This window comes from Austrofundulus limnaeus, unplaced genomic scaffold, assembly GCF_001266775.1.
Source record: "Austrofundulus limnaeus strain Quisiro unplaced genomic scaffold, Austrofundulus_limnaeus-1.0 Scaffold171, whole genome shotgun sequence".
Classification (NCBI taxonomy): Eukaryota; Metazoa; Chordata; class Actinopteri; order Cyprinodontiformes; family Rivulidae; genus Austrofundulus; species Austrofundulus limnaeus.
In genome coordinates, this window is record NW_013952573.1 from 382,889 (window position 1) to 390,854 (window position 7,966).

Here is a 7,966-nt window from a genome sequence, read left to right on the forward strand (position 1 = left end):
TATATATATATATATCCAGTCAAATCTGTCAGTAACTACAAGTTAAATGTGTGTTTTTTAGAACCTATTTTATTTGAAACTATGCTATATTAGTTCCTTTTCCATTAGCCATGAACAAATCTTTCTGGGACATGAAACATAACTTTCTCTCTCTCTCTCATAAACCTCTCTGATTTTCTAAAAGTGAGAATATTTAGAAACTGTGCATTAGCATGATATCAAAGAGAGATTCTATTCTGCAGAGGGGGGTCTTGACAGGAGCTGTGCGTATACTGATTAGGCCCATAATCAGAGATGTGCCAGCTGCAGGGGAGGGTATGCACACCCAGCCCCAGTCACTCAATGGGCTGGGACTACTCTGCTGATTAGACCCAAGGAGGGTTGCTGGCCATTTAAAGCTCTGCTGAATCTTGTACATTTTGGTTCTTTTGATTGGGTCCTGGGTGATTGCTGTTAGACAGAAAGACATGATCCTAAGCGCAATGGACAAATCTGAAGAGGAGAAAGACTGTGCCCTGATTCTGTATAGCTAATGGGTGCATACATCGGTCACTTTTTTTGAGCATTTGCATGCAACTATTTTCCATTAAAACAGAGAATCGTTTAGGCTGCCAGCTTTGATAAAGGGTATGGTGTAAAATAATCCCAAATGTGTCTGATTGCATGGTGCAAAACKTACAAGAGAAACATTTTTATTTACTATCTTCACTGGAGACAGTCGTTCGATATTTCCATTTCACTACAGAGAAAACAATTACTTCTTCTTTCTAGGAAAGACTCCGTAATGGCAATGAAGTGACCTTTGTTGGAACATGTGTGAGGAGAAAGAGGAAGAGCATTTCTGAGAAATTCAAAGCTGTGTTTTAGCACAGTCAAAACTTCAAACTGTTTTACATATCATCAGTTTTTTAACTTTCAGAAGTGAAGTTATTTTTTATTAAATGTTTGTTTATTTCTCTGAGTACGTAGCATGACTGTAACATTTGCTTTAAAGGAGTCCAACCTTGTAAAATGACACATCACAAGTTCCCATTTTTTTAAAGGTGCAAATTTGCTTGGAGTGCATTTTTCTCTTCAAGATGAGACAGACTGAAATGACTTTCTTTTTTTTTTAAACTTCAAGAGGAAATGTGTTCAACAAAGAAAGCTAGAGGCTTCTCCCACCCTCTGGGAATGGAGCTAAATCTAAATGGAATAATAGAAAAGGTGCAAACAGTGTGTTTTAACTATTTGTTTAGTATGAAAAGGGTAGTTAAAGAAGTAATTTGTATACAATATATGAAATGAATAAATAAAATACAAGTCAGTAACTGCTTCGTTTTGTAGAATACAGTATAGCTAGTTTATTTGTCAGTAGTCAGAGAAGAAAGTAAAACACTGATGGTCTGATCAATACAAGAAAACGAATGAGGCATTTAAATGTGAATGGCTATGGTCCATCAACAGATGCCTTTTTCACAAAACGTTCACACAAGTTTGCTCCAAAACAAACTGAGATGACACATTAACACTGATGGAGGTAAAACAATGTGAAACAATTTATGTCTGTGCTAAAACATTGAGGGGGAAGTTTAAATTTTTTTTTAAAGTAACTCAATCCAAAGCTCAGAAATAGTGGTTATAGTACCTTGTTTCAGGGATTGTGGTGAGACTGACTGTAGATGAGAACAATAAAACAAAGAAGGCCAAAGTGAGAGGCAGCAAAGTCCCCAGAGACCAAGCAGGCAAMGCACCAGTATAACAACTCTGATGATGACAGAAGCTTGTGTGGCTTGTTTGGATTATGCAGATCTCCGTGGAGAAAACTAACAGCAGCATAAGCAATTTGAAGTTTCTCTTTGCTTCATCAACTTAAAGTGGACATATCAGGCTTTTAAATCCATATGAAGTGGAACTGTACTGCTTTGGTCTGAATTCATCATTGTGGTAACTAACAGCAACTCTTTCACCCTTTTCTGTGGTGTGTCTCATATCAACGCCATTTGAGTCTGGCCCTTTAAATCCAAATGAGGGGATTTACACCTCATCCTCCTCCAGCTTCCAGACTGTTTCATTCAAGTTTGAGGGATTTAAGACTATATAGCGGTCACAATACTCTGATATAATAGTTTAGAAAACATCAGAAAACAGAGAAAACTGAGTGGGTCCGAAAATATGACCCAAACAAAACATGTAGACATCTACACAGCACTGGGAGAGACTAAATTCTACTTTCAGCACTCCTAGAAACTCCAAGTACACAACAGTTAATGGCTAAAAAAGTGGATTTTGCATGCCATGTCCCCCTTAAAAAGCAGCATTCTCCTTTATTATGACCCCCGCATGCAAAGCGTGAGCGGGAGTCATATTGTTTTCGTACTGTTTTTTTTTTCAGTGATTTTTGGTCAACCGTAGAACAAAATCGGCTGCACCGATCAACATGAAATTTGGCAGGACTGTAGATGAGTCTGACCAACACTGCGCCAGCCAACGGTATTATGATACTTTCAAAGTGGGGGTGTCAGGACATGCAAAATAGCTTATAACTCAGAAAATGTTCAACATAGGAGCTTCAGATTTCTTTTGTTGTTTAACTCTGATGAAGCTCTATCCATCAGGCCCACCAATCAGTGCCCCCCACCCCCAGACCCCCAATTTATCTGAAAAAGGGGTATCTGGACATACAAAAATTGTTATAGCTCCAAAACTATTMAACATAGGAGCTTCAGATTTCTTTGGTTGTTTAGCTCTGATGAGGGGCTATCCATCAGGTCCAACGCCAACCCCCCGCACCCCCTCCCCCTCCAAAAAAAACCCCCCACCCAAACCACTACAATTTTGGGATGCACCTAGTAGCATGACATTTATTAGGAATAAAGACTTCTAAGTTCTGGTGCATTTSTGCGTGYGGGGGTCATTATGTTACTGCTATGCAGTATCTAATTCTAATACACATCCACCCCTGACCAGAATTTAACACTCAGACATTATATCAGCTAATAAAATTCAATAGGATTAAATAATTGTAGCTAAATTCTGGTAAAATATCAAATTACTTACTTTTATTTGTATTATTCTGTCAATATCTCATTGGCATCCACTACCTTTGCAAAACACCATGCTTTAAATCAGTTTGAAGCAAAGTTGCCTTTTCTTGTGTATTCATTGTAGCACATCTTCTTCACCACTGGTTCCATAAAGACAGCCTTTCTGCTCTGGTCTCAAAGTGGAGATCTTCTCCAGACACAGATTCTAACAGATTTAGATTGTAATGGGAAATCTGAAGAATAAGCTTATTAGAGGAGCATGATTGTGCCATCCTTATCTTGGATTGGCACAGGAAGGAATACTGAGGCTAATATGTACTAATCCATTGTGTCATTCTCTGCCATCTCCTCCCTCATTTCCCTTCTCCTTCTTCTGACCTTTGCTTTGCTGTCCTTGATTTCCTGACTCTAGTTGCAAAGCAGATAGAGAGCATTTTTTAACTGACAGAGATGTTACCAATCTTGTTTTATGAGCAAAGCAGGGKATGAGGGGGGGAACGATCAGAAGACTGAGCACGGTACAGGCAGTTATATTAATTCTCTTATCTCCTTCTCTCAAACAGCAGGGAAGCAAGACATTTCAAAACTCAATCATTTCCAACCCATTTCCTAACCCAGTTTTAAACCTAGATAGCTCCAGTTTTGGTTAATGACCTCCATTAAATACCTGGAGGGATTAGGCAGCAGTTCAAAGGCACAGTGGATTGTTAATAAAAAAAAACTAACAGTATGTGTATTCTTTATAAACATCTACACAGTAGTCCTAGCATCTGTGTAATTTGTTCATTATGATTGTTTTGTCCATTCGAAAAAAAGCTCAGCTTTTACTTAATATTTGTGGCTTGGCTTTAAGTTTTGTGTTCATGTATCAGGACTTTACTAATAATTATGACCCCCGCACGCAAAATGTAAGCAGGAGTCATGTTGTTTTCGTACTTTTTTTTATTCAGTGATATTTGGTCAACCGTAGCACAAAAACAGCTGCACCACTCAACATGAAATTTGGCAGGACTTTAGATGAGTCTGACCTACACTGCGGCAGCAAACGGTTTTACGATACACCCCATATTTGAGGAGGGGGCTCCCTTCAAAGGGGGGGTGTCTGGGCATGTAAAAATGCTTATAACTCAGAAACTGTTCAACAGGAGCTTCAGATTTATTTTGTTGTTTAGCTCTGATAAAGCTCTATCCATCAGGCCCACCAATTAGTGCCCCCCACACCCCCGGACCCCAAATTTATCTGAAAAAGGGGTATCTGGACATACAGAAATGGTTATAGCTCAGAAACCAACAAACAAAGGAGCTTCAGGTTTTCTTTGGTTGTTTAGCTCTGGTGAGGAGCTATCCATCAGGTTAACCAATGCCACCCCCCCCCCCAAAAAAAAGACCCCCACCCAAACCATTACAATTTTGGGATGCACCTAGCAGCATGACATTTATTAGGAATAAAGATTTCTGAGTTCTGGTGCATTTGTGCGTGCGGGGGTCATTATAACACTATGCGGCATCTAGTTTTGAAATGCTACATCAGAAGTTTCTCATAATTGTTGGGGAACATCTGGAGGTCTTAGAGTCAGCCTGAAGAGAGAGAGGTATCTGACAGCTAGCTGTTTAGTTGCAACAGAGATAGCAACTTGGGGAATCCATAATACTAAAATGTCAGTATTGTGAGTGCCAATATTTTGAAATGCTACATCAAAAGTTGCTTAAAATTGTTGAGGAACATCTGGAGGTCTTAGAGTCAGCCTGAAGAGAGAGAGGTATCTGACAGCTACCTGTTTAGTTGCAATAGAGACAGCAACTTAGGGGCAGAGAAAGTAACAACGTAAGTACTGGGAGTGCCAATATTATGATTCCCGCTTACTGTTTTCATACTGTTTTTTTTCAGTGATTTGTGGTCAACCGTAGAACAAAAATGGCTACACTGATCAACATTAAATTTGGCAGGACTGTAGATGAATTCGACCTACACTGCGCCAGCCAACGGTTTGACGATACACTCCATATTTGAGGAGGGGGCTCCATCCAATTAGGGGATGTCTGGACATGCAAAAATGCTTATAACTCAGAAACTGTTCAACACAGGAGCTTCAGATTTCTTTTGTTGTTTAGCTCTGATGAAGCTCTACCCATCAGGCCCACCAATCTGTGCTCCCACCCACCCCCAGACCCAATTTTTCTGAAAATGAGGTATCTGGACATACAAAACCCTAACCAAACAATGAGTGGTGAGGGAAAAAAGGTTGGTCTGATTTAATAAAATGCAGTAAAATTGTTAAGTTGAGAAGCTTATTACTAAAATTAGTRAACTAAACTCATTAATCTTGCTCTGCACTCATTCATGCACACTATAACAACAGAATGTGCTAAACACAGGAGAAAATGAGAAAATTTCCCAGTGGGGTGACAGGACCAGAGGTATGGATTCAAAAGTTCATGTGGACACAGTGAACATTTAACAAGGTTTATCATAATAAAGCAGCTGGTGGGAGTCAGGAACCTCTCACTGGACTGGTCTAAAGAAAGAACACAGGTAAGTGGCTGAAAGGTACTGACAGCATGCTGAGGAACATAAAACTGGCCATGAACAGGAACGCAAGGAGAAATTCATTACTGAAGATAAACCCCTAAGAGCTTGAAAGAGTGCTTTCAGTACTGACATCACCAGGAGTGGTGGGCGAGAGGGAGGCCTTTAATGCAGTGAGTTGATGCAACGGAGAGATGAGCTTTAAACTAGCAAGCTCGCTAGCTGTTGTGCTAACTCCGGCATATTTACATTGTTGCTTACTGTTGACATGTTGATTAATAATGTATGTATTGTCCTAATTTAAGTAAAAAAATTAAAAAATAAACAAAAAAACAAGCATGGTCAAAGTGGGGGTGGTGGGGTTCATACACGAGGAGTCAGAGGTTGAACAAATCCTGAGGGAGATCCTTAATTTGAGTGGGCAGAAACAGGGTCACAATCCAGGAAACAGAAAAGCCGAACAAACCAGACAAGGGGTGGGCAGTTAGAAGACACCAGGAAACAGGTGTGAGGTCATTAACAGGGGATCAGGACTTAAAAGAAACACTGGACATCTACTGCTCGATAATCTGGCAGAGACTTGGTGTGAGAAGGGAGTATACGAGTTAGACAACAGGTGAAACACATGAGCTTGATTGCATCTGAAGTCAGGTGGGAGTGGCAGAGTGACAGTAAGCAGAGGGCAGGTGGGCAGGGAGCATAAAATGTGGCATGGTTAACACTACTAACTCAAAACAGGTGGTTTAGGTCAATTGTGAAACATCTGGATCTTTAAAACTAAACAAGTTTGAACTATTTGTGATGTTTAGCATCAATATTTAGCATAGTGTATGCATTAAGTTTGTTCAATTGCATTGTAATTTCATAACTGATGTTCTTTGTTGATTCTTAGACCCTGATGCATAATACATAATAATAAAACAATATTTGCCGTATTTATTCATATATAATACGATCTTGAGTATAATACAATCATCATTTTTGAGCTTAAAAAGCATAAAAAAATCTAATCACCAACAACCTGTGTATAATACTACCCCCCTGTTTTATGGATGACTTTTTAGGGTTAAATTTCTAGTATTATACATGAATAAATACAGTATTTCAAGTTAAAGCCATGGAGTTACATTAGACTGAAGCCCTGACAACAAACTGCAGCACTGACTGTCAGAAACCTCGAGTCCGATAGACAACTCAGCATATGGGAGCAGTTTTTGTTGTTCAGATTTACACAGTTGGTGTCCAGGTCAGCAGACTTCCCCAGGGATGCTTCCCCCAGCACACATCTATTAGTGGTATTGATTTCTAGTGATCACTGTGTTGAACAACTGAAGCACAAGGATGTGATGTTTGCAGATTTTTATCTCTGGGACACCTGAGATATATCTGTCATGTCATGGTTGGCTTGTGATGGGTTCAAAAGTCAATTTGTTAAACCCTTGCAGGCAGTACAGTTCTGACTGCTAGCACTAACTTATTTATATCTATGACACATTGGTGTGGCATTGCTCCTAGCATCTTATTGTCATGATTCTTCCATGAGCTTGTGCTAATGACCAAATTGTGATGTCCTGTCAGCCTCTAGCTATCTTCTGGCCCTTCTTCTTCTTGCTAGTGTTTTCTGTTGCTCTACTTCTGCATATCCCATTTTAGCAATTTGTCTTTCTTTCTTTTGCATTGTCTTCAAAAAAAAAAAACTCACAGTAACAGCCTGCACATTCATTTCTTATGTGCTTGCGATGAAGAACTAACACAATTGGAAAATTCTGAACTCATTACATGAGATTTTTGTCACACCTGCACCCTCCAACTCTATTAGAGGCTGGGTCCTGTGCCTCTATTTTCTTACAATCAACTACATGCMATTTAAACACAAGGCAACTATTTAAAATTGAAACAGTGTGTATTAGATGATGAGAGTGGCCTCCTGAGTGAGTGAGCAAGATAAGATCTATCTGTCAATCAATACTTATCCTGCCAGACATCTATTGATTGTTTCTGAACCTTGAAGTTAATCAAGTGGACCGGTTTCCTTCTTCATTACCTATTCTTACCAGGAAGACTTGAGKTTTTTRACTGTTTCTGAGAAGGTTTTTGCAAATGCTAGAAAAAYGTCTTAGATGGAGCAGTTAGTATGTGTATACATAATGTGTTGTGGGAGAGCAAACAGACGAGGCGTAATGATGCTTTTATAATTACTCTCCCTCTGACTCACTCAGAATGTCATCTCCTCCTCTTCAAGAGGTTCTTCAAATTGTGAACAGAGTTCTTGTGTTTTCATAGACAGTCATTAAAGCAACTGCTTATTGTTGTTAATGTTAATTAATTCTTCCTCCTTATAGGTAAACAAAAACAGCTTTCGGTAACATCAAAAAAATGCACTCTGAAAATTGGAACTGGAACAGCTCTAAGA

At 39.3% G+C, this 7,966-nt stretch overlaps 1 protein-coding gene across 1 annotated transcript in view; it reads left to right on the forward strand.

Moving 5' to 3' along the window:
- The window catches only part of myo16 (myosin XVI), a gene marked incomplete in the record, with an annotated part of 109,202 nt that overhangs the window by 17,638 nt on the left and 83,598 nt on the right, over window positions 1-7,966 (forward strand).